The sequence below is a fragment of the Panthera uncia genome, chromosome D4 (assembly GCF_023721935.1).
Source record: "Panthera uncia isolate 11264 chromosome D4, Puncia_PCG_1.0, whole genome shotgun sequence".
Taxonomy (NCBI): Eukaryota; Metazoa; Chordata; class Mammalia; order Carnivora; family Felidae; genus Panthera; species Panthera uncia.
In genome coordinates this window covers 91,455,556-91,482,328 of record NC_064807.1, presented here as the reverse complement: position 1 = coordinate 91,482,328, position 26,773 = coordinate 91,455,556, and the positions used below count along the sequence as shown (strand labels likewise).

The 26,773-nt window shown below is 43.8% G+C and overlaps 1 protein-coding gene across 5 annotated transcripts in view; it reads right to left on the bottom strand.

Moving 5' to 3' along the window:
• The window catches only part of EHMT1 (euchromatic histone lysine methyltransferase 1), a 125,766-nt gene extending 110,642 nt beyond the window's left edge, over positions 1–15,124 (bottom strand). For 2 of the 5 annotated variants that reach the window (XM_049632660.1, XM_049632658.1), the window contains exon 1: positions 7,429–15,124. The gene's annotated coding sequence lies outside the window, so the exon portion shown is untranslated. The remainder of the gene's footprint in view (positions 1–7,428) is intronic. The other 3 variants (XM_049632651.1, XM_049632653.1, XM_049632664.1) reach the window with 2 other exon arrangements.
• Positions 15,125–26,773: the final 11,649 nt, after the last annotated feature.

Below are 26,773 nucleotides of genomic sequence, written 5' to 3'. Positions count from 1 at the left end.
TGTCCATCAACAGATGAATGGATAAAGATGTGATATGCATACACAATGGAGTAGTACAAGGCAATCAAAAAGAATGAAATCTTGCCATTCTCAACTACATGGATGAAAGTAGAGGGTATTATGCTGAGCGAAATTAGAGAAAGACAAATATCATAGGATTTTACTCACATGAGGACTTTAAGATACAAAACAGATGAACATTAAGGGAAGGGAAGCAAAAATAATATAAAAACAGGGAGGGGGACAAAACGTAAGAGACTCTTAAACAGAACAAACAGAGGATTACTGGAGGGGTTGTGGGGGGGGGGGGGAATGGGCTAAATGGACAAGGGACATTAAGGAATCTACTCCTGAAATCACTGTTGCACTATATGCTAACTAACTCAGATGCAAATTCAAAAAATAAATTAAATAAAAATTTTAAAAATAATAAAATAACAAAATATTAAAAATCTGACAAAATTCTTTCATGATCTGCACAATGCACTGGGGGCTCTAGCCAATGCAGGGCAGTGACAGCAGGCAGAGGGGGTGTCTAACACAAGTAAGAAAAGGTAACAGTTACCCCTAAGCCTACCGCCAATAGTAAACACCTTAGTGTATCACTTACAGCTTTTTACGTTAACAAAATAATATACTTATTTTTAATCCATTCTGTCATTGAACCTGATGATAGAGGTCTCTCTCTATAACATCATATGCAAGACATGCAATGGTGTATCACATGGCTACAGCCGACTGCTTAGCTATTACAAGCATCACGGATACTAACCGTGCACGTCTCCAGTGAAGCTCCCCTCTTCATGCACTCACCATGCTGTGTGCTTCCTACATTTTCCACCAGATCCCACCACCACCTTCTTACTGTAAATCACATCATCCCGAAAGTCACCAATAAAAAGAAAATGGTCTACTCATTTTTCTGCCTTCAATCTCTGTCCTTTCCCACTTAGTACATCTATTCTGCAGTTAGAATTATCTTTCTAGAGTTGTGACCTCACCACAATCTGAAAACATCCAGTGTTTCCCACCTCGCATGGGCTCTGGCTCGCACCTCCCAGCACAGCACAGAGGTGCTTTGGCACTCTAGGCCAGGGGTCCACTGGCCAAATCGAGCCCAAGCCTATTTCCGTACTTCCCACAAACTAAAAACTATATTTTTTTAGTTATAAATATAAAAAAGAATATGCATTAAAAGCCAGGTGTGGCCTGCACACCTGGCCCTTTCCAGGAAGTTTGCTAACCCCTAACCCAGCCCAACAATTTTTAGGCACCAAAAGAGCCTGCCAAACATATGGAAGTGCTGACGCATCAAGCTACTGACGGTGGCTTGAACAGAGCCCTTGAGTCTCCGTCACTGCCTTGGTCCACCCCCCAGCTTTCATCCTCCAAGATAAAACTCTGCCACTCAGCCGGGCAAAGCCCCCAGGGTTCATTCGGCTGATCACATGCTGCACTGAGACTCCCTAAGCACCTCTATCTCAGCAGGAAGGGGCCCCTGAGCAGCATGGGCTCGGATTTACTCATCTTTGCAACCCAGCATCTAGCAGAGTACCTGGCACGTAACACATATTCCCGGACTTTCTGAAGAACACATTTTTTTTTAAATGTTTTTATTTATTTCTGAGACAGAGACAGAGCATGAGCGGGGGAGGGGCAGAGAGAGAGGGAGACACAGAATCCGAAGCAGGCTCCAGGCTCCGAGCTGTCAGCACAGAGCCCGACGCGGGGCTCCAACTCACAAACCGTGAGATCATGACCTGAGCCGAAGTCAGTCGCTCAACCGACTGAGCCACCCAGGCACCCCATAAAGAACACACTTTAAACGATGATTAAGGGGTTGATGATTAAGTCGGTTGAGCCTGGAGCCTGCTTCGGATTCTGTGTCTCCCTCTCTCTCTGCCCCTCCCCCGCTCATGCTCTGTCTCAGAAATAAATAAGCATTAAAAATGATGATTAAGTGGGGCGCCTGGGTGGCTCAGTCGGTTGAGCGGCCGACTTCGGCTCAGGTCATGATCTCGCGGTCCGTGAGTTCGAGCCCCGCATCGGGCTCTGTGCTGACAGCTCGGAGCCTGGAGCCTGTTTCAGATTCTGTGTCTCCCTCTCTCTGACCCTCCCCTGTTCATGCTCTGTCTCTCTCTGTCTCAAAAATAAATAAACGTTAAAAAAAAAAAAAATTTTTTTTTTTAAATAAATAAAAATGATGATTAAGTATACAATGCAGGCCTATGACATCAAGAGACAAGTCATGTGATGGCAGGAAGACTGCACAAAGTAACGCACAGCACACCCCCAAGTGCATCTGGACGTGCACTTCAAGATTGGACACAAGAATAAAGAGCACAAAAGGAAAGCTCCAGAGTTGAAAGCCAAGTGTTCGAGGGAGGACATGTGCTGGGTTGGAGTGAGCTGGACGGACCACAGTGTGGAGCGCTGGAAGAAGTGAGGGGAGCTGGAGAACCCACTATGGGCTTTAATGTCTATCATCTTAACATCCCTTGGTACAGGACACCCGGGGGACTGGTATGGTTGAGTGACCGACTCTTGATTTTGGCTCAGGTCGTGATCCCAGAGTTGCGGGATCAAGCCCCACACTGGGCTCCACACTCAGCATAGAATCTGCTGGGGATTCTCTCTCTCCCTCTGCCCCTTCCCCAAGGATCCTCTCTCTCTTAAATAAAAAAAATAAAATAATAAGTTTTAACATTCCTTGATAGATGTCAGTAAATCCTGTTTCACTTCTGTTGGCCCCTAGAATTTGCTTCTTAAAGTATGGTCGCATGGAGACCAGTCCTGATGAAGCCCTGGGGTTTATTCAGGTTACAGGTGTACAGCTTTCATTAAGTGTCTATCTACCAAATGGCAGGTGCTGTTGTCCCTCTGTGCTCTTTGTGCTCCAGGACTAAGGCCCATATCTTTGTGTTTTAGAAATTCTCCCTTGCAGTCCCGGGCACCTCTCTATCACCCATTTCCTCTCATTATACATCAGAGAGAGGGGACAGAGCAGCTGTAACTGGTCACCACCCACCTCAGCCCTCTGGGTGAGTCAGACTGTGTGCTTTATTCCAGGGCAAAACACTGGTCTGCCCTAGATCACCGGCTTCAACTGCAGGCTCCTAAGAACAGTGGAGTTACCAGGAAGGACCCACAAATTTGCAGGCCCTCCCAGGATTGGCCGTGGGCCAAGCAAATAGTACATTACCACATATACAAGCTATTTTTTCATGTAGGTAGCATTACTAGATTGACCATAATTTTGTTACTTTCTGTTCTCTCAATTAGTACATACTTTCCACAATTACTACCATGACAACAGCCTTCAAATTTTTTGATGTGAGGAAAAAGTTTTTAATATACTGAAAAAAATCTGGCAATTTCTAACACAGACTCCCCGAAGGCAGGACCTGCACCTCTTCCAGGTTCTGAAGCTCATCAGCCCTTAGCCCCTACGGAAACAGCCACCCAGTTTAATTTTTAGTCGGGCATTCCACTTCTCAGCACTGTGAGGCCATGTGGCACAGTCAGAGCACCGGCCAGCAGTAACTGACCACGACTTCTGGGCACATCCTCAGAGCCAGAGCTCAACACTGGCTCCAGCCCTCCCACAATTACAGTGCACCTTACACAGGGCACCTCCCCTCTGAGGGCAACCTTCTCTTCTGAAGAATGCAGGAGGTAAAAATAAGACTGGACAGAGTTTATATACCAAGAAAAAGGAGAAGCCCATTCCTCTTTTCAGATCGGAAGAGTAACTCAAGCAACAATCCTAGCTGAAATATCAGGAACATAAAAGTAGCAGAAGACAGAGGTGGGAGACCACAAACCCAGGAAGGTACAGTGGGTATCTACTGGTCACCAAAGAATACCCCAGTATGAGCACATACACAACAGATGACTTCTTATACTCTCAAGGACATCATTCTACAAAGCAGAACTGTACTAGCTTGAAAGGAAGATGTGCCTTTGCGACGCACCGTCCCTGTAAAAATGTTTAGAAAATCCCCAGTGGAGTTAGCATTCTAGCTTTATTAGAACAAAGGCACCATCTGGTGGTTAAAAGAATAAGTGCAGGCTATGGGAAGAAAGCCACAGAAATAAATATTAATAAATTTCCCTTCTAATCAGAAAGATTCTTGGAAAAAGACCACATTCCTAATCATATTGGTGACTAAAAAAAAATCTTTCTACAATACTGCTCTGTAACAGGATTGAAATAACATGGGAAAACAAACACATTTATAGCTGAATTTCATTCAAAATCCCTATTTTGTCAAAAAGACTGAGCATGATAAAGAAAGTAAACCAAGAGTTGAATGTTTGGAAGCATATGACCAAAAAAAGGTGGAATTTATCGCCCATCAGAATGCACGCTCTATGAGAAACAGGAATTTTGTCGGAGGTTTTTTTTTCCATTGCTGGGCTACCAAGCCCTTTAGTGTACAATAAAACAGTAGTTCTCAAGCATTCCAGTCCCAGGACCATGTTATACTCTAGAGAGTACTAAGCATCCCAAAGAGATTTTGATCCTATGGATCACGGCTATTGATATTTACAAACCAAAATAGAGAAAATCTTAAAATCACTGTCCCTTCCTTTAAAAATAATAACACATTACATGCTAACATAAAATATTTTTATAAAAAGTAACTACTTTTCAAAAGAGAGAGAGGAGAGGCTCAGTCAGTTAAGCATATGACTCTTGATCTCAGCTCATGTCTTGATCTCAGGGTGATGAGGTCAAGCCCTGCGTTGGGCCCCAAGGGCCCCGCGGTAGGCCCCAAGATGGGCATGAAGCCTACTTAAAAAAAAGAAGAAGAAGAGAGAGTGTATGTGTCATTTTTTTACAAGTCTGCAAATATCTCTTCTAGCTTAAGGCTCACATGCCCTGCATCATGTAGCCAGCCTCTAGAAGTGTGCCCTCTAGCCTCCTGACAGACCGGGGTGGGAAAAGCCAACGATGTCCTCCCTGGTGTTAGTACAGACAGTCTGACCTTACAGGTCTGGAAGGGTCTTGGGGACCTGCTACTGTGTCTGGTATGCAGCACGCGCTAATGGAGCTTTGTTGATGGGAGGGACAAAGGACAGAGCATGGGATGGAGATGGTAAGAGAAGGACAAGGGGGTAGGGAAAGGACCAAGTGCAGCCAAGTGTGGGAGGGGTGCGGCCTGGCCCCAAGCACTGCAGGGCTGGTACCCTTACTTCATACTGATTACAAGTATATGATGCAGCTGTTTTATTAGCTCTGTTTTCAGAGTATCACCTCCACCTGGGGTCATCTTCCCTTCAGGTTTTTACTGTAATTTAAAAAAAACTAATGAGCATTAATCACATGAATTGAAATGCAGATAAATAAGGGTTGCTGTTAATTTGTTTACCATAAAACTAATATATGCTCATTAAAATTTTTTTTTTAACATAACAAAAATCACAGTCAATCCAGCAATTCAGAATAACTAAGTAAACAACTGGTATATTTCCATTTCTTTCCTAAACTTAGTATGAAAGTTTTTTTAATTGACATTCATCTTGGGGCGCCTGGATGGCGCAGTCAGTTGTATCTGACTTCGGCTCAGGTCATGATCTCACGGTTTGTGAGTTAAAGACCCACACTGGGCTTTCTGCTGTCCCACAGAGCCGGTTTCAGATGCTCTGTCCCTGCCTCTCTCTCTCTCTCTGCCTTCCCCCACTCATGCTCTACCTTGAAAGTAATAAACATTTTTAAAAGTTGATGATCATCTGTAAAGTATACAAGTACTAACAAAATCACTATAGATAGGAAACCCTTAGTAATCCATTATTTAACCTCTCTAAAAAAAAAAAAAATTAATTAATTAAAGAAACTCTCCAAGTATGGGTGCACAGAAGATCACATACTGTATGATTCCATTTATATGAAAAGTCTAGAAGTCCAGAATACACAAATCTACAGAGACAGAATACACAAATCTACAGAGACAGAACACAGATGCCTAACTAACTGCCAAGGGTTAAGGGGAGGAGAAAATGTGAGTGACTACTGATGGTATAAGGTTTCTTTTGGGGATCATGAAAATGTCCTGGATTTTTTGTGCTCTATTCATGGACATACCCAAGTTTCCAGACTAGTCATTCTGGTATATAATAGGTAATGAGTATCTGATGGATGGATAAATGGGGGAGTTGGTGGCTGCTGGAATGGATGGGGGGGGGGGGGGGGGGGGGGGGGGGGGGGGGGGGGGGGGGGGGGGGGGGGGGGGGGGGGGGGGGGGGGGGGGGGGGGGGGGGGGGGGGGGGGGTGGGTGGGAGGGGGAGGGGGGGGGGGGGGGGGGCGGTGAATGGGGGTATTCCTCTCCTAGAAAGAGCCTGAAGTCTCATGTTGGTCAGGCTCCCAGGGGTGAACAGCCAGCACCACTTCTTCCTTTGGCGGTCCTCGTCCTCGTCCTCCTCCTCCTCCTCCTCCTCTTCCTCCTGCACACAGTTTCGCACAGTTCCAAGGGCCCCACTTCCTGCCCCAGGCAGAAAAGAACGTGCTCTTCAAAAATCTAAGAAGCAGCTGTGAGCTCTCCTTCGCAACATTTGCTCACTTTTCTTTTCCAAAGAAAGTCTGTGAAACAGAAATGCGTTAGAGGAAATGGACCTCGAAGAAGTCCCTCATAGCCTCTGTTACAATTCTACAGAGAGGCTTACCCTGAAGGTGAGCTAGTTTGGATGGGCTCTTTGCTGGATTCTGTGAAGCCCACCAAGCAGCACGCGCCCTACACAGCATGAACTCCAACACAGTTTCAAATGCCAAAAAGTCCAGGCCACTGTGATGAACAGTACAGAAGCGTATCCTTCCTCGACTAGTTCTCTAAAGACATGACAAAATGCTTGACTGACTGTATTTTTTATTTTAAAAGGCCACCAAAACTTTTTACCTCACTTGAATGTTTTCACTTTGGTTATGCTGTTTTCTCGTAATACCACGGTCCTCAGATGATTTGTGCTGCTTCAAGAAGATAAAAATCTTCTAACATTTAAAAACACTCCCCATCTCTAAAATTCTCTTAAAATGAAAAGCAAATGTCTACCTAAGAGAGGCCTCCCCCACCAACCGCCTGCCTTCCCCACGTGCCTAGGCTCTGCCCCCACCTTGCACCTGCAGGCTTCACCTGCCAACGGTCTCCAGCCCACCCTGGTCTCCAGCCCACCCTTCGCACAGAAGGACCCTTCATCTGAGAGGGGTGGGGAAGGGGGAGGGAGGGAAGAGGAGAAGGAGAAGAAAGGGAGGGGAGGCCAGAACCTGCCCTTGCACAGGGTGCGACCTCAACATGGCCTGGGGAAAAGTTCCTCTAAAAGCACACTTTCCATTCAGAAAATAAGAAAACAAACGCTCCATTATGGGCTACGCTGCTAACATGAACCACCAATGAAATTTCCATCACGGGTGTTCAACACGCATCTGCATACCTGGTTAAATGGTTCCTCTCAGAACCACCACCCACAGCGGCGCCATTTCCCAGCGGGCCAGCGGGTGCAGGGCCTGGATTCACAGTGGCCCCGCGTTCAAGGGCAGGCACAAAGGAGCCGTCCCTATTGTTCCCTCTTCCTCATTCCGCTGGCTGAGCTGGAGTTTCCTCAGATCTAGGAGAGTAGCCTACCCTCCCCCACCCTTTTGTTCCAAGAATACAGTTCTAGAACAGGCAGCCTATGCACCAATCTGCTCCAATCCTGCGATTTCCAATAAGTAAAACCACAGCCCCTCACCAGGTCGCTCCCCCCAAGATGTGTCTAGCACGTGCTTATCCACTGTCTTGCTTTTCTACGGAACAGCTGAGAAAGCCCTTGTGGAAGCTCTGCTGCCTTGGGTCTCGGCATCTCTCCACGACCTCATTTCTGTCGTTCCAAGGAAAATGGAGTCCCCCACTCACCAAGGCAGACAGGGCCATCCTGCAACCTGAACACGTGCTCAAGCAGATCCCATTAGGCAAGGCACCGCCTTCCAAGGGGCACTCTTGGGGAGTGGTCAGTGCCAGTCTCAAGCCCGGAGCTGACAGACTTCTTTCTCCTCAGCCTGCATGGAAAATGAGCCAACTGCAAAATAACATGGCCAGATCCTCCACACACAGCCTGGCTGGTCCCCGGCCCCCACACTCTCTCACTCATGCCCTCCTTGCTCCCCATCACCACTGAGGCCACCATGGGGCAGGGAAGGAAAAAACGAGGCAACACCATTAGTCAGCCAAAGCTTCCAGTACTTTCTCTGTAAACGTCGAAGCAAGAGAAAAAATACTGGCTTATCATCAGCTTAACTAACAGGCCTTACATAGTTTTCAATAATCAGAGCTTTGGAGGGATCGCCCACCCCCACTCCCAAGAAAGCACACACATCTGGTGACAGGACATCACGACAGGGTTATTCTGTAGGGGGTGGGGTGGGGCGGGGGTGGGACAAGGAGGTGACCCCACCAACACCCTACCTCCTAGGCCCTGCCCCCAGCCTAGGAGCACCTTCGTGAAGAAAGGGGTTAAACGAGAGAGGAAAAATATTAAACGCCACGTTCCTTGCCTGCACCTCTATCCATTTTTTCCCTCCTGCACTAGTGCAGTTGTTGGCTGCGGCCACTGCAGGGGAATCACAGCAGCTCCACTGCCCTTTTCCACCATCTGTAAGCACCTCCTGAAATGGAGGGAGCTCAAGGCAGGGAGCAGTCCAGAGGTACAGGCCCACAGTGCACCTGAACCCCCTCAGATGGTTACAATGAACATTTTAAGTGAGCGGAGTTTTCTCAGGAGGAAACCATTCTACGTTTATCGTCTTCACCCTAAAAATGGGGAAAGGTCTTTTTAAAGAAACCATCAAAACAGCTCATCCCTACCACCGCCAAAAGAAAAATCACTCTTAGGGTCTCTTGGGATCAGCTTTGTATAAAAAATACTAACAGAAACCTAGGACAGGAACCTGAGGTCAAGTCTAAGGGAACAAGAGTCCTCTTACCAGCCCTGTCATAAGGAACTCACCTTACAGATGACCTTTAGAGCCAAGAACCCAGTGACTGAATCACAGGGAAGCAAACCTAAAGCTTGCCATGTACATCAGACCCCTCCTCCAAGTGCTCCTGCCCTCCCAGCGCAAGCACACCTTGGAGGGGGGCGGTCTCAGGGCCCCAGTCAAGTGTGAGAGCAGCGGGTCTCCGCCCACATGTCCCCCATCCTCCACTTTGGAATTTCCTCTTTAGGAGAAGAGACCCTTCCACAGCTGTGCCGCCCCTCCAATCAAGTCCGAGTTGTGGCTCTTAACACAAAACGAAATATTTGAAGCCCCTTTTTTAAAAGAGGCAATATTTTAAAAGTAGTGTTTCAAGCAAACTTCAAAATAAAACCACAAATATTATTTCCTATTTTTGAAGTTATATGAAAAAAATAATACTAACCTTCCTATATAAATGCTCTTCTGTAAACTCCCTACCCACCATGCTGTATTTTCGGTTGGATGCTGGGGCCTGCGGGCTGTGGCTGAACCCCAGAACCATCATAGGGAGGGGGGGTCAAGTCAAAGGTCAGCCAGAAAAATGAAGGTCATTCTTCTTGAAGTACCTGGATTCCATTCAGCCAAGAGCAAACGACAAAGACACCAAACTCAGACACAGACTGGAAGTTCAGCTGTAGAACACACATTATCGATGGAGCCACGGTCCTGTACAAATCTACCGACAGCTCGCGAAGAACAGACAACAATCCGACCCCACCCTGAGTTCCCACTCCTCAGACTTACAAAGGAAAGAAAAGTCAGGCTGATTAAAGAAACATAAAAGCACAGGTAATGAAAACAGATACAACTATTCGCTCATTACTAAGAAAATGCATTTAAAACAACGAAGATACCATTTTCACCTATCAGATGGGCAAAAAATCTTAAACCCTGACAACATGAGAGTAGGGATAAACAGGCAATTCTCATATACTGTTGAGATAATAAAATTAATGAAACCGCATTGGGGGCAGCTTGGCAACATTTATAAAATTTTAACACATACGTAACCCTTGGCAAGGCAAGGGTTATTTTTTAGTTTACCCTAAGATACCCTCGCAAAAGGACTCCAAATCATACCTAACAAGGACATCCACTCAGCCTTCTTTCTAGATTAGACCATCTAAAATATCCACCAACCTGGGGTGCATGGGTGGCTCAGTTGGTTAAGCGTCCGACTCTTGGTTTCAGCTCAGGTCATGATCTTGCAGTTTGTGGGTTCGAGCCCCTCATTAGGCTCTGCACTGTTAGCATGGAGCCTGCCTAGGATTTCTCTCTTTCCCTTTCTCTCTGCCCCTCCCCTACTTGCTCTTGCTCTCTCTTTCTCTCTCTCAAAATAATAAATTTTTTAAAAATATAGTAAAATGAATAAATAAATATCCACCAACTAGATACAGAAATTGTTAGAGGCTCACAAGGAAATACTTAAAAGCTCTTGAAAAGTGTAAGAAAAAGCTGATGAGCTACTGGGGGAAAACCATGGAGACAAACACAAGTTAAGGTACAGAAGAGTGTGTCTGTGAGATCCCTGTAAGAACAGAGATGCTGGCATGCACACAAAAATCTTTTGGGAAGGAATTATAAGAAATTATTAATAGCACGTGACCTTTGTAAGGAAGATTAAGAGCAGAAAGGATGCAAAAAGTTACCCTGCAACATGCACCTTTCCTTACTATTTATTCTTCTTTTCTTTGGGCCACCAGTGTGCTAAGAATTCTGATGCACCCAGCCTTGCACAGTGTGCTGGCCCCACTGGGCCCTGCTTCTCCACCTACTCAGTTCTTTAACCATGTACTAAGCACCCATTGCCCCACCAGTCACAGCAAAACCAGAATCTTGACGAGAATCTCTGCCCAACCAGCCACATGGTCTCCCCAGGCCATCACCCCTACCTCTTCATACCCAAAATAACTATCCAAACAGAACCTGTGGACTGCAGCTTCATGGAAAAAGGTCACCAATACCTCTGTCAAGGGCTTAACAACAAATCCATCTAAAGAAGGTATAAATGAACAGGAAAATGAATCCAAGAGATGGAAAGAGACAATAAAATAATTGGTAATTTCTATTATAAATGAAAACTTCTAAGGAATACATCAGCAACTTGAATCCAAAAGCATAGAAAACACTACCAGGCATTACTGGGTGTATCCCAGGTATACAAGTGTGATTTAACTTTATAAAATTCATAAATGTAATCTACCAATTTAACAGATTTTTTTTAATGTTGGTAAAATTCAATACCCAAGTATGATTTTAAAAACTCAGTAAATTAGGAACAGAAATTTCCTTATTCTGATAAAGAGTATTAAAAAACTAATAAAGTAAACATCATGCTGTGATATTGCAATTTATTACAGGAAATATGTATTTGGTCTTCTTCCTCATTTCTGTCTCAAGTCCCCAAAACTTCTGCAATTTCCCAAGCATAGAGAGTGATGCAGGTGTCTTTTTTTATGTTAATGAGATGACTTTGGGAAAGCCCTAAAGGATGGGAACTGCTTGCCCATGAATCCTGCCAACCACAGGATTAGAGGGGTAGGACTTCCAGTCCCAACCAGACCTCTGGGGAGGTCAGAGGGGCTGGAGGCTGAATCAATTGCCCACCAATGGCCAATGAGTTTAATAAACAGCTAAGTAATAAAGCCTCCATAAAAACCCTAAAGGGCAGGGTTCAGAGAGCCTCCAGATTGGTAAGCACATGGAGATTTTCAGGAAAAGCAGCACACCTGGTGAGGGCATGTAAGTACCTGCCCTTCCACACACCTGGCCCTGGGCATCTCTTTCATTGGGCTATTCCTGAGTTATATCTCTTTATAATAAACCAGGAATCTAGTAAGATGAGTCTCTTGAGTTCTGTGAGCCATTCTCGCAAATTAATCAAACCTAAGGAGAAGGTCAATGGAACCTCCAATCTGTAGCCAGTCAGTCAGTAGCAGAGGCAACCACCTGGATTTGTGACTGGCATCTTAAATGGGAGAAGGAGCAGTCTTGTAGGACTCAACACTTAACCTGTGGAACCAGATACTTTCTCCAAGTAATGTCAGAAATGAGTTGAATTCATGGACACTGTACACCCTGCTGGTATCAGAGAACTGCTTGGTACTATATGTGGGGAATGGCCCTCCCCACATGGAATTGGGCCAAGGAACCCCAAAAGACATTGTAAATGCATTTCCTACAAAATCCAGAATTGGATTGATGAGTTCAAGCCCCACACCAGGCTCTGTGCTGGCAGTGTGACGCCTGCTTAGGATTCTCTCTCTCCTTCTCTCTCTCTCTGCCCCTCCTGCTCTCATTCTCATTCTCATTCCCTCTCTCTCTCTCTCTCTCTCTCTCTCTCAATAAACAAACAAACAAACAAACTTAAAATTTTAAAAAAAGGAATAATAATACAAATAAACAACGGGCGCTTGGGTGGCTCAGTTGGTTAAGCATCTGACTCATGATTTCAGGTCAGGTCATAATCTCACGGTTTCTGAGTTCAAGCCCTGAATCAGGCTCTATGCTAACAGCACAGAACCTGCTTAGGATTCACTCTTTCTGCCCCTCCCCTGCTTGCACACACCCACACTCTCTCTCTAAATAAATAAATAAACTTTAAATAAATAAATAAATAAATAAACGAAACCAAGAACAAGGGCAACCACCAGCATTGCCTCCATTCAACACTAACTGGTACAATTAGACAAGAAATTTGCAGTATGAGTATCAGAAAGGAAGAAATAAGACTGTTAGTACTTGCAGATCACATGACCTATAAATGACTAGGAATAACAGCAGAGCTTAGGAAGGTGACTGTATGTAAGGTTAAATATTCAGCTGCCTTGCTATGTACCACCAGTGAACAATTAGACATGGTAATAACAGAGAGAACATCATTTAATGATGGCATCAGAGAATCATCGGTTTAGGAAAAATATAATTTCATTGAAACTTTTTATTAAAAAACTGAATGAATAGGGATGTCTGGGTGGCTCAGCTGGTGAAGCACCCGACTTTGGCTCATGTCATGATCTCATGGTTCGTGAGTTCAAACCCTGCATCAGGCTCTCTGCTGTCAGCACCAAACCCGCTGTGGGTCCTCTGTCTTCCTCTTTCTGCCCCTCATACCCCTTATCTCAAAAATAAACATTAAAAAAAATTTTTTTTTAAACCTAAATGAATAAAGAGACATACTATATTCACAAATAGGAAGACACAATATTGGGAAGATGTCCATTCTCATCAAATTGATCTACAGATTCAGTGCAATTCCAATTAATATCCCAATAACATTTTTCATGAAGTTTGAGGATTCTAAAGTTTATATTAAAAAATAAAGGGTCAAAATTATCCAGAATGCTTTTGAAGGAAGCATGGAGGAGTGACTTGCCCTACTAATTTCCAGGATGTATGATGAAACAAGATAACTAAGCAGCATACTGCTGCTGGCAAGCTGGCCAAAGGCATAAATCCAGAAAGAAATTCACACACATGTGAATTCTGAGATATGGGGCATCAGTTTCATGGAGAAAGGAAGACCTGTTCAATACCTGAAGCTAGGAAGAAATGATGCAGGACATGAAAAAAGAGGACACGGAATCCCAACTGACATTTTTTAAAAATCTTTTTTTAAATACAAGAAAAAAGCCAACTCCAGAAGAAATAAGGAATTCAACATCAAAAACTAAACTAAGGGGGTGCCTGGGTGGCTCAGTCGGTTAAGTGTCTGACTTTGACTCAGGTCATGATCTCACAGTTTTTGAGTTTGAACCCCACATCAGGCTGTCAGCAAACAGCCCACTTAGGATCCTCTGACCCTTCTCTATGCCTCTCCTCCACTTGCACTCTCTCTTTTTCTCAAAAATAAATAAAATTTAAAAAATAAAAATAGGAACACATTTTTAGGCCCCAATTTTTTTTTAATTTTTTAAAATTTTATTTATTTTTGACAGAGAGAAAGACAGAGCATGAGCAGGGGAGGGGCAGAGAGAGAGGGAGGCACAGAATCGGAAGCAGGCTCCAGGCTCTGAGCTGTCAGCACAGAGCCTGATGCGGGGCTCGAACTCACAGACCACAAGATCATGACCTGAGCCGAAGTCAGACACTCAACAGACTGAGCCACCCAGGCACCCCTCTTAGGCCTCAATTTTTAAGAAAATAATGTGACATTAAAATTTCTAAGTACTGAAAAGCACAGTTAGGAATGATATCTATCTTGGACTGGGCAGAAGAAAAGTAAATGGAAACAATCTGTGGAAAACAGTAAGCACTATGGAAAAAAGCTACTTAAAATACATGTACTGGCCACCAGCGTTCATATGTAACATTCATAATGGACACCTACACTGGCGCATAAAGGTGCACAATAATCTACAAGGACAAGCACTGAAGCCACAGTGCACAGAGAGACACATGATGTGGTGCCCTCAAGTGCACATTCTTAAGCGAAGGGGACAGACAGGGCAGGACATCAAACCCCTGAAAAAAATATATGAAAAACTGCACCAAAACCATAAAAGACCTAAGAATAACCATAACCAAAGAGGTGAAAAATCTATACACTGAAAACTATAGAAAGCTTATGAAAGAAATGCAAGAGGACACACACAAAAAAGGAAAAATATTCCATGCTCCTGGATTGGAAGAACACTGTTAAAATGTCGATACTACCCAAAGCTATCTACATATTCAGTGCAATCCCTATCAAAATAACACCAGCATTCTTCACAGAGCTAGAACAAACAATTCTAAAATTTGTATGGAACCAGAAAAGACCCCGAATAGCCAAGCAATCTTGGAAAATGAAAACCGAAGCTGGAGGCATCACAATCCTGGACTTCAAGACGTATTACAAAGTTGTAATCATCAAGACAGTATGGTACTGGCACAACAACAGACACTCAGATCAACAAGTGGTGCTGGGAAAACTGGACAGCAACATGCAGAAAAATGAACCTGGACCACTTTCTCACACCAGACACAAAAATAAACTCAAAATGGATGGAAGACCTTAACATAAGACAGGAAGCCATCAGGAAGCCATCATTTCTCTGACATGAGTCAGTCAGAGAAAGACAAATATTATGTGACTTCACTCATATGAGGACTTTAAGACACAGAACAGATGAATATAAGGGAAGGGAAGCAAGAATAATATAAAGGGGGGGGGGGAAACAAAACCTAAGAGACTCTTAAATATAGAACACAAACAGAGGGTTGCTGGAGGGGTTGTGGGAGGGGGGGGATGGGCTAAATGGACAAGGGGCATTAAGGAATCTACTCCTGAAATCATTATTGCACTATATGCTACCTACCCTGGATGTAAATTAAATTTTAAAAAATGAAAAAAACAAAAGATAACTTCAGATAAAAAACCAAGGTAAAGGAACAGAAAAACACAGGGCAGGTACTTTAGACACAAGAACATTCTAAGCACAAGGATAGCAAGGGCTCAGACCAGACAGGGAGGAGCCTGGTGAGTGGGAGGCAGGCTGGTCCAAGGCCTTTGACAAGCAGGGTCTACACTTTACGATAACAGAGTGGCTTTAAGGGAGGGAGGGGAGTAATCCGAGACTGGTATTTTTGTTTATGGTATTTTTGTTTAAGGCCCCTCTGGATTCCTGGCAGAAAATGAATCATACAAGCAAGAGTAAGTAACCAGAATCCTGCAATGGTCTAGAGACTGAGCGTGTGACTGACATCAAATTCATAGAAGTGGTCAGATTCCAGCTATATCCTCTCTAAATAGGCAGTTCTCAACCAGGGGCAATTTGCGCCACCACATCCCCCACCCCCAGATATTCTTCACTGTCATGACGGTGTCAGGAGGAGTGACTGGCATCTAGTGTGTCGAAGCCAGGGAGGCTGTTAGACCCTCTCTACTGCACAGGTCAGCCCTACAATAAAGAATGGCCAGGGCCACATTGTCCATACGATAAGTGAGGCTGAGAAGGCCTCTAGAGACTCCCTCCCTGGTGACTAATGCCATCTCTTGGTTTAATTTCCTCTCTACAGTATTGAGACTTCCACATCTGTATTTCCAGCTCAGACCTCCTTCTACCTAAACATCTCCACCTGAATGTACGTTAACGTATCTAACACCAAGCTTATGATCCACCCCCCGCAAATCTACTCTCCTTGGAACACCCCATCTCACTCTACCACCACTGCCAGAGCTCAAGCCCAAGGCCTCAAAATCTGGTTTTCTCTCTTTCATGTCACAAACTACACCCAATCCATCAGCAAATCCTTTTGGCTTACCCTTCAACATATTTCCAGGATCTGACCATTTCTCAAGACATTATCCTCAACTTCTCACTTGCCAATCTTGAATGTCCCAGCTTTATTTTATTTATTTATTTATTTTAAAGTAGGCTCCACACCCAACATGGCGCCCAACCTGGGGCCAGAACTCGTGATCCTGAGATCAAGACCCGGGCTGAGATCAAGAGTTGGACGCTTAACTGACCATGCCACCCAGGCACACCGAGTGTTCCATCTTTAAAACTTACCCTGAATCTGACCTTCTTTCTGTCTCCCCAAGCCACGTCTCCATCAGCTGACCACACAGCAGCTCTTCATGTCATCCGCTCACACGCTGGCCCCTCAGCTGATTCCCAACATGCAACAAGAATGGCCCTGTTCAAACTTAAGTCAGAACCTTCCATCTCCCCCAGAGGTTATCCACTTAACACCACTGCGGTGACACTGGCTTCCTTGCTGACTCCTCAAGACTGCAATGCCTGTCTTCCCACATCCCTCCTCATTTGCTCTTCCCACATCTGTGTCCTCTGCTGGGATACAAGCTCCTGTCCGTCTGGCTCACTGCCACATGCCCAGACGTGGCACGGGACAGACACCCAATCTGCACGTGATGACTGAGCAGACAGAGGTGCAGACCACATGTACACAACAACTAGAGACCAGCAGGACCCGTCCACAACCCTCTGCCCTCCTGGTTGTAGTTCTAGCCCATACTCGGGCCCAGCCCAGCTCCAAGGCAATCACAGGCAATAGTCTTTATCAGGAAGGTATTCGTAAAAGGAAATTTTAAAATAAATATCACTACCTTAACTCAAAATTTTCATTTCCTTCCAGTTTCTCTTCAGATGTACACATTTTACATGATCATGAGTCACACCAATCATTTTCCCTTAAACATTCCGTATCTCCATAGTCTTCACAATTATCCCATTAATAGTAGTATAATATTTCAAGTTGACATATGATAAGTATTTAAGCATTTTTCTATCACTAATCATCTGTGATTTTTCAATTCCTCTTTACTTTGAAAAACAATGTCTTCATAAGTGATCATTACTATGAATTCATTCACTGTTCAAGGGTATTCAGTGAGCACCTAATACATGCAAAGCACTATCGTCTCTTCAGCTAAAGTCCCAAAGATAAGGTGCCTGGGCCTGTGCATCAAAACAGCTTTTGGTCTTTGTGACCAGCCCCCATGGGCTAGGCTGCCAGCTAGGTGTTCTAAATCAACAATGGGTTCCTTCCTGCTGCTTCTCCTCAAACCAAGGATCCTTGATACCTGCCTCTGCTGCCAACCCCCACCCCCGCCTCGTATGAACCATCATCACCACCATCCAGCTCAGACACACCCCACCACCCAGCCCAGACTCTGACCACCCTGTGGACTCTGCCTCACATGCACACTGCCTACACCTTCCAAGTACAAAGACATCTCCCAGTGTCTGTCCATCCAGTAACACGTTTTTGGCCATGGGTAGGCCCAGCGTTCACACAAGTCTTCAGGTCTGTGCTGCCTCCCTGTCCACACCATTCAATCTGGCCACTGCCATTAGGACCCAATAATGTCTGTTAGTCTGCAATTCAATTTGGATGTCAAGAAACATTTGCTCACGTTTCTTGGCATCAGGTATACATATGACTCCACTCAGGGATCACTGGAGATACATATTTTAGTTTTTGTTTTAATTTCAGTTAGTTAATATACAGTATAACGTTAGATTCTGGTGTGAAATATAGTGATTCAACACTTCCATATATCACTCAGTGCTCATCACAAGTGCATTCCTTAAATTCTCATCATCTATTTAACCCATCCCCCTCCCACATCCCCTCTGATAACCATCACTTTGTACTCTATAGTTAAGAGTCTGTTTCTTGGTTTGCTTCTCTTTTTTGCCCCTTTGCTCATCTGCTTTGTTTCTTAAATTCCACATGAGTGAAATCATATGGTATTTGTCTTTCTCTTATTTCATTTAGCATAATACACTCTAGCTCCATCCATGTCACTGCAAATGATAAGATTTCATTCTTTTTTATGGATGAGTAATATTCCATTGCATACATATACACCACATCTTCTTTAGCTATTCACCAGTCGATGGACAGTTGGGCTGTTTCCATAGTTTGGCTATCACAGATAATGTTACAAACATTGGGGTGAATGTCTCCCTGTGACGTAGTATTTTTGTATTCTTTGGGTAAATATCTAGTAGTGCAATTGCTAGATTGTAGGGTGGTTCTATTTTTAACTTTTTGAGGAACCTCCATACTGTTCCCAGAGTGGCTGCACCTGTTTGTGTTCCTACCAACAGTACATGAGGGTTCCCCTTTGTCCACATCCTTGCCAACACCTGTTGTTTCTTGTGTTGTTGAGTTTAGCCATTCTGACAGGTATGAGGTGATATCTCATTGTAGTTTTGATTTGTGTTTCCCAGATGATGAGTGATGTCAGGCATTTTTTTTTAAGTTTAAGTAATCTCTACGCCCAATGTGAGCTCAAACTCACAACCCTGAGATCAAGAGGTGCATGCTCTACAGACTAAGCCAGCCAGGCACCCTGAGCATCTTTTCATGTGTCTGTTGGCCATCTGTATATCTTCTTTGGAAAAATGTCTATTCGTGTCTTCTGCCCATTTTTAATTGGATTATTTGCTTTTTGGGGGTGTTGAGTTTTATAAGTTCTTTATATATCTTGTATACTAAACAGAGATCGCTATATTGAAAAGAAACCTCAGCACAATCCTTATCAGAATCTCAGACGATTTCTTTGTAGAAAGTGACAGGGGACCTTAAAATTCACATGGGAACTTTAAGAGTCCCAAAACAGCCAAAATAATCTTGAAAAAGAACAAAGTTGGAGAACTCACACATCCTCATTACAAAACTTACTACAAAGCTACAATAAATAGGAGTGTGGTACTAGCATAAAGACAGACACGTGATCACTGGTAACAGAATTGAAGAGTCTAGGAATAAACCCATAAATCTACAGTTAATCAATTTTCGACAATGATACCAAAACCATTCAATGGTGAAAAAAAACAGTCTTTTCAACAAATGGTGCTGGGACAACTGGATATCCACATGCAAAACAACGTATTTTAACCTCTGCCTACAAAATTAATTTAATGTAAAATGGGTCATACAAAACTAATTTGCATACAAAAATTAATTTAAAATGTTTCAAAGGGGGTGCCTGGGTGGCTCAGTCAGTTGATCATCCAACTCTTTTGGCTCAGGTCATGATCTCAGAGTTTGTGGGATAGAGTCCTGCATTGGGCTCTGCATTGACAGCGTGGAGCCTGCTTGGGATTCTCTGTCTCTGCCCCTCCCCTGCTGTGTGTGTGTGTGTGTGTGTGTGTGTGTGTGTGTCTCAAAATAAATAAATAAACCTATTAAAAAAAAAAAAAAAGAAAGACCATAGCAAGTGTTGATGCTGCTGTAAAGAAATTAGAACCCTCCTAGACTGCTGATGGGTATACAAAACTGTGCAGTCACTGTGGCAAACATTCCGGCAGTTCCTCAAATGGTTATCTTCAACTGAGATAACTGTAGAATCGTGTGAAGCATGAGACATAATAGGCTGCCTTGTACACTTTGCCCAGTGTATAAGTTTCCCAGGGTTGCTGTCACAAAGTACCACAAACCGGGTGGCTTAAAATAAAATAAACTTGGTATCTTTTCACAGTTCTGGAGATCAGCAGTCCAACATCAAGGTGACGGCAGGGCCATGCCCCCTCTGAAGCTTCCAGGGAAGAATCCTTCCTTGCTTCTTCCACCTTCCAGTGGCTATGGCAATCCGTGGTCTTCCTTGGTTCACACATGCGTCGCTCCAAACTTTGCCTGTGAGCACATGGCAAGCTTCTTTTGTATCTGGGTCTGTCCTCCTCTTAAGAGAACACCAGTCATTGGACATAGGACTCACTCTAAATCTAGGATGATTTCATCCTGAGATCCTTAATAAATTACATTGGCAAAGACCCTGTGTCCAAATAAGGTCACATTCTGGGGTTCCAGATGAACATGAATCTGAGAGGACACTATTCAACCCACTAATACTCACTTTGCCCCACTGTAACGTTTTATAAAACTACAGTATGATATCATAACCAGGATACTGAACTGAGACTGACATAACCCACCAATCTTACTCAGATTTCCTCACCTTTAGTTGTATTCAGATGGAAGTCACTGTGTTACATCCTACACAATTTTGTCACCTGTTCAGGTTCACCTATCTACCACTACAGTCAAGATATTGAACAGCTCCAACACAATCTAATGTTTAAAGGATCAGTCTGGCTTTGGCACAAAAAATAGATCGGGTAGGTACAGCATGAAGACAGAAAAACTAGGAAGACCAATGAAGGGGTGACTGCTATAATCCAAGAAAGGCACAGTGGTGACTTAGTTCCAAGTAGTGACACCTTTAGAGGGACAGTGGTGGCAGAACTGAGCTGTTGTCCTGTGGGTACAGCCAACAGGACTTCCTGATGGACTGAATGCAAGAGGTGAGAAAGAATAAAGAATGATTCCTTGTATTTTTACAAGGAAAAAGGTAAATTTCTATATTTACTTGAGAGAACTAACATCTTTATGATGTCCAAGAACAAGAAGTGTCTTTCCTTGGTTCAGGTCTTTTGTTTCAGGAGTGTTTTACAGTTTTCCTTATATAAATTTTGTACATTTCCAACTCACTTCAGAGTATTTCATCCTTTGTGACAGTGTTGTCAAGGGGGCTGATGTTCTGTATATCTGAAGGCTCTTGATGTTTATGTGTCAATTTTACATCCAGTCAATGATCTCAACATCTGCATTTTAGCACTGACCCTCTTAGGGTTTCCAGGCACAGTCATCACACTTGCAAATAGTTTTACTGTTTACTATTTATTTTCTAATTCTTTTGCCTCTAATAGTTCTCTTGTCTGATGCATTGCTTAATCCCATGAATAAAATGTTGAAGATTAGCGAAGATGATAAGCAACTAACTTTGTTACTAGGCTGAGTAACAGAGAGGAGGAGCTCGACAGAGAGGGAAGGAGGAAGTGCAGGATAAAGAGGTAGGGGGTAGGATGCGTGATATAACCCAGACAGATTGAGGGCCTGGAAGAAGGTCTTGTCCTAACTGTACTCTGAGGCCGCTGCAGCCCATTTGGCATCCTGTTTGTGACCTTGCTCAGGAGACCCCGACCCCAAGGTCCCAGGATGGGGTCCTAACCACAGACACCGTGAGATCATTAATCTCTGCTTTGTTAAGCTGCTAAACTTGAGAGTATCTGTTACGCAGCAACAAATAACCAGCATATTATCTTTACTAGGGTAAATTTTGACAAATCATGTTTTCCTAGGAAAGTTTCCACTTCATCTAGGTTTTCATTTGCCAAGAACTGTACAAAACATATTCTTACAATTCTGTTATCCTGCAAAACAAGAAGACACTCAAAGACTAATGTCAAAAAGAAATAGCAACTGCACGACTAGGTATCTATCCCAAGAATACAAAAACGCTGATTCGAAGGGGCACATGCACCCCAATGTTTATAGCAGCACTATCAACAACAGCCAAAGTATGGAAAAAGTCCACATGTCCATCGATTGACAGATAAAGAAGTAGTGTATATACACAATGGAATATTATTCAGTGATCAAAAAGAATGAAATCTTGCCATTTGTAACAACGTGGATGGAACTCGAGTATATTATGCTAAGTGAAACAGGTCAGAGGAAGAAAAATACCGTATGATTTCGCTCACGTGGAATTTAAGAAACACAACAGATGAACATAGGGGAAGGGAAGGAAAAATAAGACAAAAACAGACAAGGAAGCAAACCATAAGAGATTCAAATACAGAGGGAACAAACTGAGGGTTAGGAGGGAGGGAAGTAGGGGATGGGCTACATGGGGATGGGCATTAAGGAGGATACTTGTTGTGATGAGCACTGAGCGTTATATGTGATGAATCACTAAATTCTATTCCTGAAACCAATACTACACAGTATGTTAACTAACCTGAATTTAAATAAATATTTAAAAAAGAAAAATAACAAAAATTTAAAAAATAGAATCTTGCTTGAAAGCCTCCAATGGTAAATTTGGTATAATTTGCACTCTAAAGAGAAAACGTTAAAAAAAAGACTGCATTTAATAAACATAGATTCATTCTACAGTAATACTAAAAAATGAGAGACAACAGAGGAAAGAAAGTTATTCTTTAAAAAAGAGTGCCGGGGGCGCCTGGGTGGCTCAGTCGGTCAAGCGGCCGACTTTGGCTCAGGTCATGATCTCGCGGTCCGTGAGTTCGAGCCCCACGTCGGGCTCTGTGCTGACAGCTCAGAGCCTGGAGCCTGTTTCACATTCTGTGTCTCCCTCTCTCTCTGCTCCTCCCCTGTTCATGCTCTGTCTCTCTTTGTCTCAAAAATAAATAAACGTTTAAAAAAAAATTAAAAAAAAAAAAAAAAAGAGTGCCCAAGAGTGCCTGGGTGGCTCAGTCAGTCAAGCGACTGACTCTTGATTTCAGCTCAGGTCATCATCTCAGCGCTGTGGGACCGAGCCCCACATCGGGCTCTGTGCCCAACAGCATGCTTAAGATTCTCTCTCCCTCTCCCTCTCTCTCTCCCCCCACATCCCACCCCTTTCCCCAGCTTGTGTGCATCCTAAAATTTAAAAAAAAAATTTTTTTTAAATAAAAGAAAATAGGGCACCCAGGGGGCTCCACAAGTTACGCATCCAAATTCATTAAGCTCAGATCATGATCTCATAGTTCGTGGGTTCAAACCCCACATCAGGCTCTTTTTGTCAGTATGGAGCCCACTTCGGATCTTCCGTCTCCCTCTCTCTACCCCTCTCCTGCTCACGCTGTCTCACGCGATCTCACTCTCAAAAATAAACATTTAAAAAAAAAAAACAAACAAAGCCAGGGGGCCACTGGGCCTGAAGCATGAGCTGAGGAAGTGACAGGAAAAGATGGTAGGGAGCCCAGGACCTGATGCCACACGAGGCCTTGTTGGCCCTGGTGAAGAGCTCCCAAGCCACGGGAAGTCTGCGTGCACAGCAGAAACACTATGAGGACACCTAGGCTCCTGAGCACAGATCGCGGAGGCCATGGAAAAGCGGGAAGAAGAGGCGGGCGTGGGCCCCAGCACAGCCTTTATGGCAGGCGTGAGATGTACTCTAAAGGCAGAGCCAACAGCAGTTTCTGAGGAACGCCTTCTGCAGATGGAGTCAGTCACTAAAGGACAAGTGGCCACAGGAGCAGGCTCCGGAGGTCAGCGAGAGCTCCAGCTGCACCCTGGGTTGAAGGTGCCCATCGGCCCTCCCAGCACTTAATACATCCCGGAACCTGGAGGCCTGGCAAAGGTGACGCTGGGGTCAACAAAGCACTGGCTGATGTCGTTCAGGGTAGGGACACAGAACAGGGGGACCTGAATAGGGCCCTGGGGCACTTGAGTAACTACAAGGCTCCAGAGGAAAAGTCCTGCAAACGAGACTGAGAAAATAGACCCGACGTGGTAGGCAAAACCAGAAGAGTAAGGGGTTCTGGAAGCCCAAGGAAGAAAAACTAAGCACTCCTTTCTTCTTGAACTACTATGTCAAATGCTGTCAAGAGGTCTAGTAAGATGAAGGCTGAGAACTAACCAACAAACTTCCCAACACCTAGGTTAATGGTGCCAACAGCCTCAAAGGGCAGGGTGGCAGGTAGTTCCCGATAACAGCAAAGGAAGAATGAAGTCCGAGTCACTAGGATTTAATTTATAGAAAAGTAAAGAAGTACATGAACACAAACACCTCATGTTTGTGAAGCCAGGGTGATAGAATGTGGAAACTAAAAAGCAGCTAAGGGTCTAACATTTCAGGGCGCCTGGGTGGCTCAGTGGGTTAAGCGTCCAACCCTTGATTTTGACTCAGATCATTATCTCATGGTTTGTGAGTTTGAGTGTGAGTTTCAGCCCCAAGTCGGGATTCTCTCTCTCCCTCTCTCTGGCCCTCCCTCACTCGTGCTCTATCTCTCTCAAAATAAATAATAAAGTAAAACAGAAACTTTAAAAAAATAAATAAATAAGAGTCTAACGTTTCAACCCACATCTATGCTTAGGAGATCTGTGGCAATGCTGGACCAAACCCCAGACCTCCCACTGAGCCAGAGCTCATGACCATACGCACCCCGCAGGGCCGCAGATGCAAAGACGAGAGAACTGCAACACACACCCCACACGTTCCTGGCGGCTCTGACCCACACATGTGCACCTGCGTTCCACAGGGCTCCACAGCTGGGCAGCCGCCAGCAAGTCTGCTTTCCAACCGGTCTCTCCTGATACCTCCCTCCTCTTACCCACAAAATGGGGACATTCCTCCAGACTTCCACTAAGTCCTCTTACTTGTTAGCCCCTTCCCTGGAGAAGTCATCTCTCATCCTCTCCCCTAGATTACAGGGCTCTCATCCTAGACGGTCCAAAGTGAACACCAACTCCAAATGTTCTTCAGGCTAGAGCAGTACTGACCAACAGAAACACAGGATAAGCCTCAAGTGTAATTTTAAACTTTCTAGCAGCCAAACTTAAGACGTAGAAATAGGAGTAATTAATTGTAATAAACTTTACTTAGCCCAATATATCTCCAAAATATTATCATTCCAGCATACAACCGACATAAAATAATTAATACTAAAAAGAATACAAAATATCTCAGTAAGTCTCTGTAAACCAGTGTACATTTCACACAACACATCTCAATTTGGTGTGCATACACGTCAAGTGTTCAAAAGCCACAGGGGTGCTATGGCCAGCTTGTTGGGAGATGCCAGCCACCTCTCCACTCCAATCTGTACACGTGCAGGAGCCAACCTTTCTCCAAGATTCCATCTGGAATTCTGAGCAAGACACCCGTGGTATCATTCTGCAGCAGGAATGAACACACAGGAAGTTTCCTTTAACCACCCCAAGTGGTTAAACATTTCCTCTTTGGTGCTTCTGCAACATTTTTCTCTTTTAAGCAATTATCAAACTAATTGTGTGTGTTGTTCTCAAAACTAGAATACAAGAATCTCCATAGGGACAAGGTGCCATGTTTATACTGATGTGGCTCAAGAGTTCAAAACTGACACACGGAAGGCATTAAATGTTACAAAATCAAACTAATGAACAAACATTTGGAAGCCAGTTAGTTCCAAAAGATTTACCCTAAGACAACACCACAGGAAAAAAAAAAAATCCATAAGCCAATTTCAGCTCCTTCTTTTTCATGAAGTTTTACAACATTTACAAATCACCTAAAATGTGTCAGGTAATATTCAAGGTGCTGGAAACTAATAAAAGTTAAAACCCCCTTCAATGAGGTTACGGTCTCGCCATTAAGACAATAACGAAGAAATAACATATAATGCAACCAGTAATTAAAACAAAGTATGTGGGGTGCCTGGCTGGCTTAGTCGGTAGAACATGCAACTCCTGGTTGTGAGTTCAAGTCCCATGATAGGTGGGGAGATTACTCAAAAAATTAAAAAATAAAACCCCACAGATATGTGTCCTGACAAAGGACGGGGTGCTCTGGAAGCATAGGGAATACATCCCCATCAGAAGTCAGCAAACCAGAGCCTGCCACCTGAAAGCCTGAGCCAAAGATGTTTTTTTTAAATCATAAAAATCATCTGCACTTCAAATCCCAATATCCACACATACAGTGGCACACAGCCAGGCTCGTTTGTCCACACATGGTTTGTGGTCTGTTTTCATGCTATGAGGGAGAGCTCGGCAATGACAGGCAAATGCACCTGCACCGAGGTCTACTCTGACTGGACATTTTTGCCGTTGTAACCAGTGTATACCTATCACAACAAAAGAAGAAAAAAAAGAATGGTGGACTTTGAAAAACATGCTTTTAACCCACAGATTACTATGCTATTGACTCTGATGGCAAAGCACTGTGCTTATCAGACACCCTAACCAGAGAAGAAGACAATAGTAAACATTGGCATTACAGACAAAGCCAATTCACAATTCACAGGAAAGCAATAATCAGGAAGTCAGAAAATTCTAAGCTCAACAAACTCCAAATAAGATAAACTCAAAGAGATACTCACCTAGACACATCATAATCAAACTGCTGAAAGCCAAAAGAGAATTTTGAATGCAACAAGAAAGAACCAACTCATTTCATGTAAGAGAGATCCTTGATAAGATTAGAAGCTGATCTCTCATTAGAAACCAGAGGCCAGAAGGCAGTGAGGATGACACACTCAAAGGGGTGAAAGAATGTCAACCAGGAATTCTACACACACCAAAGTGCTTCCATAAATGAAGAAGAAATTAAAGCATTTAATATAAACAAGAGAATCTGTCACTGGCAGACCTACTCTATAAGAAACATTAAGAAAGTCTTTCAACCAAGAATGAAGCGACAGAAAGAGAAATCAAGAAATCGATTCCATTTACAGTTGCAGAAAAACCATAAAATACCTAGGAATAAACCTAACCAAGGAGGTGAAAAATCTATACACTGAAAACTATAGAAAGCTTATGAAAGAAATGGAAGAAGAC